The sequence below is a fragment of the Rhincodon typus genome, chromosome 25, assembly GCF_021869965.1.
Source record: "Rhincodon typus isolate 14 chromosome 25, sRhiTyp1.1, whole genome shotgun sequence".
NCBI lineage: Eukaryota > Metazoa > Chordata > Chondrichthyes > Orectolobiformes > Rhincodontidae > Rhincodon > Rhincodon typus.
Window position 1 is genome coordinate 6,637,318 of NC_063356.1, and position 10,755 is coordinate 6,648,072.

Genomic DNA, 10,755 nt, shown 5'->3' on the forward strand with positions numbered 1-10,755 from the left:
AGTCACTGAAAGTAAGCATGTAGGTGCAGCAGGAGGTGAAAAAGACTTAAGGTCTTGGAGTAGATTTGAAGCTCAGGTTGTGGATGTTGTGGTTGGTTGGCTCACTGAGCTGGTTTGTTGTTCCACAGACGTTTCATTACCCTGCTGGGTAACATCATCAGTGCAGCCTCCGATGAAGCGCCAGCGTGTTTTCCTGCCTGGTTTTTAAACTCTGGAATCCATTGAGCTGGATTGCCTCACTTCCGTTTTTCCTTTGTAGTGGAGTGTATATGGGGTCAAGTTCGACGTGTTTATTGATGGCTTTCTTCGTGGAGTACCAGGTTTCTAGGAATTCCCGTGCCTGTCTCTGCTTTGCTTGTCACAGGATTTAGGTGTTGTCCCAGTCGAATTGGTGGTTCTCCTCATCCATGTAGATAGAAATGAGTGAGTTGGTCGTGTCTTTTTGTAGCCAATTAGTGTTTGTGTACACTTGTTGTTAGTTTCCTTCCTGTTTGTCCAATGTAGTGTTTGTCACAGTCTCTGCAGGGAATCTCGTAGATGACATTTGGCCTGTTGGCCTTCATAGTGAGAAGATTTGAGCACAGAAGCAGAGATGTCTTACTGAAATTGCACAGGGCCTTGGTGAGACTATACCTGAAGTATTTTGAGCAGTTTTGGCCTCCTTATCTGAGGCAGATTGTTCTGGTTATGGAGGGAATGCAACAAAAATGACCAGGCCAATTTATGGGATGACAGGATTGACATTTTTGGAAGGGAGATTGGGACGGTAAGGATAATATCCACTGGAGTTCAGAACAATGAGAGGGATCTCATAAACCTGTAAAATTCTAACAGGACATAGGAAAGATGTTTCTGATCACTGGGAAGTCTAGAACTAAGGTGCACAGTCTTTCGATACAGGTTGGCCATTTAGGACTGAGATGAGGAGAAACTGCTTTACCCACAGAGCAGTTAGCCTATGGAAGTCTGCACAGAAAGCACTTGAGGCCAAAACATTTCAATTTTTCAGGGAATTAGACATAATTCTTAGGGCTATAGGGATCAAAGGAAAGGAAGAAAGAGGGAACAGGATACTGAGTTGGACAATCAGTCATGATCATACTGAATATTGGAGCAGGCTCAAAGGGCCAAATGGCCTACTCCTATTCCTATTTTCTATGTTTAGGTTTCTGTGTCTCTTGCTTTTCATGACAATTATCAACGACTAATACTTAATTGCTGGGTGCATGATTAAAAATGTTTTCAGTTGGCCAAGAATTGGTTGTATGGTTGTTTGTGATGAAAAAAGCTGTGTACTTTAGGATATTGTCTACAGTGATGAAGGCAGAAAAGTGGCAAATAGAATTCAAACCAAGGTACCATGACTTAATATATTTTATGACAGCAAAGGCAGCAACAGAATAACAAAAAAAATCATATGGCACATAGAAGAACAAAGAATCCTTGAAATGCAATCCTTGAAGATTCTAAGAGGTATGCAGGGCAAATAGATAAGTTGGTTAAGAACATAGAACATAGAACAGTACAGCACAGTACAAGACCTTCGGCCCACGATGTTGTGCCGAACTTTTACCCTAAACCTAAGGTCTACCTAACCTCCACCGCTACCTTATACTATCATCCATATGCCTATCTAATAGCCGCTTAAATGCCACTAATGAGGCCGACTCCACTACCCTCTACGGCAATGCATTCCACGCCCCTACCACTCTCTGAGTAAAGAACCTACCTCTGACGTCTCCCCGATATCTACCTCCTTTCACTTTAAAACTATGTCCCCTCGTAAAAGCTACCTCCACCCTAGGAAAAAGTCTCTATCTATACCTCTGATCATTTTGTACACCTCTATCAAGTTGCTTCTCATCCTTCGTCATTCTAAAGAGAAAAGCCGTAGCTCTCTCAACCTTTCCTCGTAAGACCTTCCCTCCATTCCAGGCAACATCCTGGTAAATCTCCTCTGCACCTTTTCTAACGCATCCACATCTTTCCTGTAACGAGGTGACCAGAACTGGACACAATACTCCAGATGTGGCTGAACCAGGCTTTTGTATAGCTGGAGCACGGCTCTTGAACTCAATCCCTCTATTAATGAAAGCTAACACACCATACGCCTTCTTAAAAACTCTATCCACCTGAGTGGCAGCTCTCAGGGAACTGTGAACATGAACCCGAAGATCCCTCTGCTCCTCCACACTGCCAAGAATCTTTCCGTTAACCTGTATTCTGCTTTCAAATTTGTCCTTCCAAAATGAATCATCTCACACTTTTCAGGGTTAAACTCCATCTGCCACTTCTCAGCCCAGCTCTGCATCCTATCAATGTCCCTTTGTAACCTATGTGGGCTATGTTCACTTTGGCTTCTCTCTCCACTTTAATTCATTTACAGTAACTGTTGCTGTCTGGCTTGATACTAACAATCCTTGATTAACCAGAATTAAATACAAGAGCAGGGAGGTTATGATAGAATGGTCTTAAACACAAGTTAAGGCATACCTAGAGCACTGTAAAAATTACTAATCACTCAGGAATAATGTGCTCACACACAAAAGAAGACACAGTGGACATTTACAAGGAAGTTGTCAAGAATGGAGAATTTCAGCTATGAGGCAAGATTGAATAGGCTGGAGATTTATTTCATTAAAACAGAAGGGGTTGAAGGGAGATTTAACTGAGGTGTATTACATTTTGAAGGCTCAGAGTCAATAGGAAGGAACTATTCCCTATCATAGAGAACAATAACCGGGAGAGCAGAGATCAAAAATAATTAATAGAAAGATTTTAAAAAGTCAGGGATTTTTTTTGCACCAAGGTAGTGGCATCCAGAACTCACTGCAGAAATCCTCAATGCATTTAAAAGAAACAACTTGGATATGAACTTGAAGTGCAAATACTACATACAGAGCTGTGGATGAAGAGACAGAAAGTAGGATTAAGATGTATGATACTTGGTTAGCCAGAAGAGATACAATAGGTTGAATGGCTATATTCCTGTTGAATGAAGTTATTTTGGATTGAAGTCATATCATACAGGACATTCATGGACAGCCAAAGCTGTAACTCTTTGCATATTTTATGCTTTCTTGATATAGATATAAAGACTGCTGGTTGCCTCAAGTTTCTACATAAAAATACCAATGAACACAGGAATTAAAATCAGGAATCTGGAGATCTATAGTAGGAAAGGAAAATGGGAATCATAGAGATTGATATTAATTGGAGGATGTAAATTTACACTTTCCAGCATACAACCTCTGCAACTGGAAGGACAACAGCAGCAGATGTAAGAGAAGACCTCAACTTGAAAATTTTGCTCCAAGCCACACACCATTTTGACTTGGAACTATATCACGGTTCTTTCTCAGTAATTGGATCAAACACTCTCCTCAACAGCAGTGAGTACCATTACCATAAGGGGTGCATCCCGTGAAAGAAAAACATAGTTGCACACTTTTCCATTGGAATAAAAAGGAAAATATAATGAGCAGGACCCTCCATCTTTATCATGTAGCTACTCGATAATAGCATTTCTTAAGAGTTAGAACAATCATGACGTCTGCAGGCTGGCTGTCTGGAAGAGGTATACAGAAATTAAAGACAACAAGGTGCAGAGCTGGAGGAACACAGCAGGATAAGCAGCATCATTGGACAGAAATTAAAGCTCAGTTGGCCAAGAAGAGGGCCCAGCAAATCAAGCACCTCTTTCCCACTGTCTCCTTCTGTAGCCAATCCTGCTGAGACTGCCATATCAGACTAGGGCTTTGCAGTCACACCAGATGACCCTTAAAGAGTTCACCACCATGGCTTAAATCATCTTACAAGAGTTAAGGCTTGTACTGTATTAGAGAAGTGTTAACTCTATTTTCAAGCTTAAACACATTGGACATCCTGCATGAGTTTTATCTTGTTCTCAGCAAAATGCTGCACAGGAGGAATCACTGAAAAAGAACAGTATACCAATGGCTTTTTATTGTTATGGTTGCATTTTTGGTGATTAAATTCTGTTCTCTAAATAAATTACTAAGACAAGGTAACCAAGCACTTAACTCATTTTTCACATCACAGGAAATGATTTGTGATTGAGTCCTACAGCACAGAAACAGACCCTTAGGTCTAACTAGTCCATGCTGAATATAATCCCAAACTAAACTAGTCCCACCTGCCTGCTCCTGGCATAGAGTTGCCAGTTAATATAAAAGGAAAATACTGCTAATGATGGAAATTTGAAATTCAACAAAGTGATGGATAAACTCAGCAGGTCTGGCAGTTTCTGTGGACAAAGAAACAGCTAAGGCTTCGAACAAAAACAAAGTTGCTGGAAAAGCTCAGCAGGTCTGGCAAAATCTGTGAAGGAGAAAACAGAGTTAACATTTTCGGTCAGGTGACCCTTCCTCAGAACAGTTGTGAGGAAGGGTCACTGCACCGAAACATTAACTCTGTTTTCTCCTTCACAGATGCTGCCAGACCTGCTGAGCTTTTCCAGCAACTTTGTTTTTGTTCCTGATTTACAAGCATCCACAGTTCTTTCGGGTTTTTAGTTAATGCTTCAAATCTGATATGACTGTTCTTCGGAACTCCAAATTTTACCAGCTGTCAATTTAGGCTTAATGGTAGTATGCTCAGTTAAGTCAAACATATTCAGGGGATGACATTTTCCTTTTTTGGACAAGATGCTAAACCAAAGACCTAACTCGGATGAATCTTAAAATATGGCATGACACTATTAGAAGTGAATTTTCCCTGCTGTCCTTGCCATTATTATCAATACAAGATTGTTTTTGTGAACAAACTAGCTGCTGATTATGCGGAAAAAGCAACTGAACAGACTACAAAAGTGCATCAATGGTTACGTAAGGTACAACATACTGACACGTCAGGCCACATGATATCATTTCATTAGATTCTAGCGTGAAAACAATTTTATGGTGAATACAGTGTATAGCCACAGTCATAAGAGATGGATGTGATGACGATCATGGCCTGAAACTGTAATTTTTGTTTTTAAGACCTGCTAATGATTCTCCAGCATTTAGTCTTTCAGATGCATAATTATTCACACAACCTCCGATCCATGTTCCTTCCACAAAATACAGATTTGTTTTTTTCCAACAGTCAAAGATTGTGTTGGTAATTTGGTGAGCAGATGCAATGGAATGGAATGCATTATTGGTATGGGGTGGCAATGGCCTCATGGTATTGTCACTGGACTAGTATTCCACAGACCAAGGGCGTGTTCTAGGGACCAGACTTCAAATTTAACTACCATCCTTACATGGTCTGGCCTACGTGGGACACCAAACCCACATCAAAATACTCGACTCTTCAATGCCCTCTGAACTGGCCTATCAACTGTTAGAAAGGATAAAACTGACAGACGACCTGGCATTGACTAAAGCACAGGAACACAGCTCTGTCAACTGGTCTTCCTTATTAACAGCGGGGAAATAGTGCCAAATTGGGAGAACTCTCTCAGACTATCAAGCACCAGCCGAATATCATACTCCTGGAGTTATTCTTTATAACCTCCCAGAAACCACCTCTTCCATTCCCGGGTATATCCATTCCAATTGGCAAACAAGCAGATGGAGGTGGCAGCGCTGGTACCGTCAGAGTTATGCAGCACAGAAACAGACGCTTCAGTCCAAGTCGTCTGCACTGACAAGACATCCCAATCTAACCCAGTCCCATTTGCCAGCATTTGGCCAACATTCTGAACACAAAAAGCGAGACCAATTCAATTCAGCCATTACTGCCCCATCGATCTACTCTCTTTCAGGTAGTGATGGAAGGTGTCATCAACAGTGCTATCAAGCTGCACTTGCAAAGCAATAACCTGCTCACTGATGCTCAGTTCAGGTTCTGCTAGCGCCGCTCAGCTCCTAGCCTCATTACAGCCTTGGTCCAAACAAATGGATTGAATTTCAAAAGTGAGATGTGACTGCTATTGACATCAAGGCCACATTTGACAGAATGTGGTATCAAAGAGCTCTAGCAAAACTCGAGTCAGTGGGAATCAGTGGAAATCAGTGGAAAACTCTCTTCTGATTGGAGGCATAAATCAGTCATCTCAGCTCCAGGACATTTCTGCAAGAATTCTTCAGCCTAGTATGCTTGGTGTGACCATCTTCAGCTGCTTCAATAACCCTCACTCCATCATAAAGGTGATAAGTGGAAATGTTCAGATGACTGTACTAATTAATGTTCAGCATTATTTGCGACTTCTCATACTGAATCAGTCCATGCCCAAATGCAGCAAGACCTTGATAATTTCTGGGTTTGGGCTGACAAATGGCAAGAAACATTCACATCACACAAATGCCATACAAAGATTATTTCCAACAAGAGAGAATCTATCCATCATTCAAGGGTATCATCACTGAATCCCCCACAATCTGCATCCCAGGCAGGTTACCGTTGACCAGAAACTGACTGGAGTAGTTCTACAAATGCTGTGACTACCAGAGCAAGTCAGAAGCTAGGAATCCTGCAGCAAGTAATTCACGTCTTGACTTTCCAAAGCCTAACCATCATCTACAAGGCCCAAGTCAGGAGTGTGATAGAACAGTTTCCACTTGCCTGGATGGGTGCAGCACCAACAACACTCAAGAAGACTGATACCATCCAGGGCAAGGCAGCCCACTTGATTGGCAGCACATCCATTCCCTCCATCACTGATACTCAACAGCAGTGCATACTATCTAAAGAGCTACTCTAGAAATTCACCAAGGTTCCTCTAGACAGCACCATGATCACTTCCAACTCCAAAGGACAAGGACAACAAGTGTATGGGAACACCACCTACAAGTTCCCTTCCAAGACTCTCACCATCCTGACTTGGAAATATATCGCTGTTCCTTCACTGTCACTGGGTCAAAATCTTGGAATTCCATCCTTAGTAGCACTGTGGGTTTATCTACAGCACACGGACTGCAGCTGTTCAAGAAGGGAGCTCACCACCACCGTCTGAAGGACAACTGCGGATGGGCAACAAATGCTGACCCAGCCAGCAACACCTATGATTCATCGGTGAATAAAAGAAATTGTAACCTGCAGCAAGGTTGGGCTCGAATTCAAAGATTCGTTTTACCAATTCATAATTTTGAACAATTTGGTTTGAAACTCCATTAAATAAACAGCCACTCAAAGTGCGGGTCAATAAAATAAAATCCCTCCCAAAACATTCAAAGCGAAAAACCGTTAATGAAAATGGCGCTGAAACCGGGCAGTGCAACTTATATCATGGAGGGGAGTTGATGTAATACCTCACAAAGGTTGAACCGTTTTGAAAAATCTCTTCAACAGAAACATTCAAGACAGTCAAATTGCGTTTAATAGATTCAATAAAAGTGTAAACGAAAATTTTCACTGTACAGCCGCATTCCTAAGTGCGTGTGATTATTAAATCGCCCCTCTGTGCGGAATGGTATTGTCGGTTGACGGCTAGTGACGGTTTTAAATGGCGGATGGAGAAACCAGGGAAAAGTATTTAAAACTCACCAAACGTTTCGGAGCGAAGAAAAGTATTTCGTTCTTTATCAGGTTAGCTTTTGCAGCATTTGAATGAAATTACACGATTTGTAAATGTTAGTCGTAAATTTCTCTTAAGATTCTAACATTTGAGAGCTTGATGAAAGATGCGGGTGTGAAAAAACATTTTGGGTGTCGTAAAAGTGGGTTTAGGATAGAATACAATACCGGTTTATATCTTCAAAACATGTCGCACAGACCCTCATCATATAACTGATACTCAATTTCGCATTAAAAGCATAGCTTATTTTGATGTCTCCTCTTTCAAGTAAATAATCACTATTTGTTGCCCATTACCCTCCGTGATCTGAAATCTCACTCTTTTATATTTATCCTACCTTGACAGTCTAGTGTAACACCATGGAATCCATGTATTGGATTGAATGCACAGCGTTGGTTTATTTACAGATTATTCAGGAAGCAGAGAATCTGGATTGTTTTAAAATTGATTTTTCTCATTACTTTTACCTGTATTATTCGTTGTTTTATTGGACAAGAGGTAGAACACTATCTGTCGTTCTTTAGTCAAGCATTTTGGAATTACTTGAGCATATTAACTAATATTAAAGTGGCAGACATCAGGGATCAAACACTGCTACTCCTTGCTCTTTCTATAGTGATGATAGCTTTTTAAAAAGAGGGGCTTGCCACTGCCCAACACTCCTCCTTTCCCAACTTGGCTTGGGCCTAGCTTTGATACCAAGCTGCTGAAGAGGATTGTACAGGAGCTGACTTATGGAAGATGCAACACCACGATCAAGGGCAAGGACGACAGGATGCTGCTTGACTGACAAAGAGATGGAGGTGAGGTGGATAGAATGCTTTTGGGAGATTCTTGATCTACCTAGCCTCAGCTCCATGGTTAAGTTTGACAGAATTGAACCAGCAAGAGCATGAAGAGCAAGAGCTGATCTGGGATTGATGAGTTACCAGCAGATCTGTTGAAACATGGCAAGATTGTAGTTATGATGTACCTCACATGCCTTTTCCACAAGGTCTGGACTGCTGAGAACACCCCAAGAGGTGAGGAGTAATTGTCAAGCTACTAAAAAGGGGGAAACATCGTTGATTACAACTTTTGTAGAGTTGTGACGATGCTATCTGTAATTAGCAAGGTCTACAATGTGGCCCCCCCTTAACAGCCTGAATTAAGAAATAGATGGAACCCTTTGTGAAGTACAGGCAGATTTTCAGGCCGATCTTTCAGTGAGTTTATCTTTATACTTTATTCTTTACATATCACAGGGCAAAACATGGAAGCCATTTGTAAACAACTGCGTAGATTTTCAAGAAGGCTTTTGATAGCCTGTATTAGCAAATCATTCTATTACATCGCAAACCAGCACAGCATCCCTGCTTGGTATATTAACATCTTCAAAGTCTTATTATGCAATTTCAGCAGTTTTGTCGAGACCAATACGACACCAAGGCTTCCTTCGATATCATCATGAGAATACCACAAGACTGCATTCTTTGCCATTCTTTTTCTTCTTTGTTATTGATTTCAATATGAAGGAGATTGTAGACACAGACTTTGACATTCTGTGGCAACACCATCGTTTCCAACACACTGACTCCAATTCTGCAGACCATATTTGCTTTGCTAGCCAAAGATTCATGCTTGCTCCAAGACCTGACCACCTGCCTTTGGAGTTATGCTGTACTTCAAAGTCCACATTATTGACAATTAGATGGCAATAAGGCCACTTCTAATTGGCACAGAACTTTGAGGAGTCAACCCCTTCTTTTCCCCGAAGGTATTACTTCCTGGGTAGGATGATCGAGATTGACATCAAAGCAAGACTTGGCAACGGAACATTAGTCTCTCAATGACTCCTTGCAGTGTAGGCATGAAGCAACTACTCTATCGTTACTAATATCAACAGCAATCTATGGCCATGAAATGTGGAAGAGAACAGCACAGCTCTCACTCAAGCTGACATCTTTCACCACCACAGCCAGTTGTAATGCTTTGGCACTACTACTTCTACGTATGATACTCAATGATGAAGTGCTAATCAGGACTGGTCAGAGGCACCTGCAGAACATCTTGGTGAAGAGATGATTGATGCTGGCAGGACACATCCTTCACCTCTGATGCATGCCCTGTCAATTCAATAGTAGATACCACCAAGGAAGATGAAGATTGGGATGACCAAAGAAAACCTGGCAATGTGTGTTGATGCAGATCTCCCAAGAGCATAGCAGAAGCAAAAAAGAAGGCAGTGGACTGTAGCTGTGATAGAATCTTGCTGTCCATTGTCTGTCTGAAACAGAAGTGGAGAAACTAAACCTAAGTAAAGCATAATGGAAGTGTAGGATGCATAGCCCATGCACCTTCACTCAATCCAGTATTCATTCGGAGCAATGAGTTTGTACAAACCTGTACAAGCTTGTACTGGTTCTTGTTTGGATTGTGGCCAACCAAAAATTCTTGACTTATTACTGTATGAGGGGAAAAGGGAACAATTCTTAAATCATTAGTTTTCCTTACATTCTTCCCTGTTACTGTTAATTGGCATCCAACTCTTTGGCCTCGTTCTCCTCTATAATTAACTAATTCTCCATTTCACTTCGCACTCCCATTAGGTAAGATTAATAACTACTTCGTTGTAATGGGATAAATCACAGAAGCAACAGAAACCAAAACCAAGTTTATATCAAAATGCATTATGGATAACACGATAGAAATTCAGTGTAATGAATTTAACTCAATATGATTGCACCTTAGGAAAATAGACAATCAGGCCACCCCAGAAAAAAAGTAAATGCACATTATCAAGTTCAGACTGCTCTTTCATCCTTCTAACTAGAATAGAATAGAAATGTATTATCATGTAAAAGTACACATGAATAATACAGTGAAAAGTTTTAGATGTCACCCCACCACGGCACTTACATCAATGACGGATGTCATACATAATAATGAAAGAAAAGTAAAATTTAAGATAAAGTTCATCATAGTTTAGATAATGGCTCCTGGGCTCAGCGAAAGCTGACTTAGGAACAATAGAATACCCTGAAGATGCAGCCGAGGCATGACTGCCACACTGAGCATCTGGATACTAGTCATGAAGCTTCCATTGAAGAAGACCACCACTCCTGGACGAGACCACCTGCTGGAACGCTGGAATACCTGGATGACAAAGAAGACCTCTATACAGAGGTTAGACCCCCGAGACTGCCTTTCCCCTCCTTCAGGCATCTGGGACCTAGCTGTGGAACTGGAGC